Raw genomic sequence first — 1,710 nt, 5'->3', positions numbered from 1 at the left:
TTTGAAGCTTAAAAGCCCTCTAGGGTCTTAACTCAGTGTTGTAGCCAGCTCCTGAGTCTGCTCTGTGGCCCTGATCAATCAGTCTTGGGGTGTGGCTTTCAATAAGTCATTCCTATTTGACTGAGATCAGTATCTGAGTGGCATGTGCAGTGATTCCCAGCCCCCAACAATACCCAACAGACTTGATCAGACCCACGTGGGATATAACCTGTAAGTCCTACCCTTGTGTGACCCTATATCTGCCAAATAGGTCAAATGTCCCAAAGATTACTTCCACGATCTCCCAAAACAGTTGGCTGGGAACTGAAGTGTTCAAACATACGAACCTATAGGGAGACAATTCACACGAGGGCCATTATAAACACCCATCTAACACTGTTGCTTAATTACTTAGATAAAACAACCACCACAATGCCTGGCATATTAAAGCACATGTTTCTGTTACTTACTAATTGTTGGGTGACAAGTTATCCCCAAATTCAATCAGAAAATGGGCTTGTTTAGATGCCTGCTTCTGGTATAACGTCTCTTGGGAACAGCCATTGAGCAGTTGGCCACACGGTGTCATCTGAAGGTTTGGCTGGGTCTGGGAAATGGTACAGTCCAGCTCCATCCCATGACAGTCTGGGTCCTTCACTCTGGAAGCCTGGGGACTCTCAAAGAACTCCCATCACGGCATTTAACACATAGTATTTGCTTCTATTAGTCCCCTAGCATTTAGCATGTGGTATTTGCTTCTGTTAGTCCCCTAGCATTTAACACGTGGTATTTGCTTCTGTTAGTCCCCTTTGGCATCTTGTTCTTCAGACTATTCTTCACTACTGCCACCATGACTCCCTGCGTCTGTGTTCTGTAGCTATTGCTCCTTCCTCTAAGGTCCCTCTTCTGGGTCTGCTTCTCCTAATCCTTTAAGGCAAGATGAAAACTGTCCCCCGAAACCTCTGAAAATCACTCCCTTTGCCAAGAAGCAGTCATCTCCTTCTGTGGTTTCCAAGAAGGAAGTGAGCGTGCCCAGGAAGCGAGGTACCCACTTGTATTCCCGCACAGGCTACTTCCTAGCCCTGCTTGTGTTGGGTTAGCTGAGCACCTGCCTGTAGGCCAGCTCTTAGCAGAAGGCTTCTCTGACACAAGTGATGTATGTCAGGGGTTGTGGATGAGGCTCAGCTGGTAGTTTCCTGGGTTTGATCCGCAGCATTACACAAAACCAGGTGTAGCAGTGCATGCCTGCAATCCCAGCACTTGGGAGGCAGGAGGATCAAAATGTCAACTACAAATAAGTTCAAGTCTGTTCCAAAATAAAATGAAGGCAGGCATGCATGAAGTGCATCAAGAAACTGAGGACTCTTGGGAAGGCTAAACCCTACCAGCTCTTACAAACAAAAGAAAGCTGGCTCTCAGCAGAGATAAACCATCCCGAGAGAAAACTGAGTATTTCTTTCTTGTGTAAATTCTCTTGTGAGTCTGAAAGCTGCATCTTCCAACAAGGTTCCCCTAGGCCTAAAGGGCCTCTCCACACCAGAGAACTGTTCTGTAATGGGTCTGTTCCAAAAGAATGAGCAGCTGTGGTGACCACGGCTTATAGAAAGCTAGGGGAAAACTCAAGCCTGGGCAGCAAGTGTGAGCATGGAGCCTTGGATCCAAGGGAAACTGACTCACCACAGTTTTCTGCACAAGGGCAGCAACTTGGAAGAAGCAAGAAACCTGACAGCA

This window comes from Mus pahari, chromosome 17 (genome assembly GCF_900095145.1).
Source record: "Mus pahari chromosome 17, PAHARI_EIJ_v1.1, whole genome shotgun sequence".
In the NCBI taxonomy this organism is placed as follows: Eukaryota; Metazoa; Chordata; class Mammalia; order Rodentia; family Muridae; genus Mus; species Mus pahari.
The sequence above is the reverse complement of the archived record's forward strand: the minus strand, read 5'-3'. Positions refer to the sequence as shown.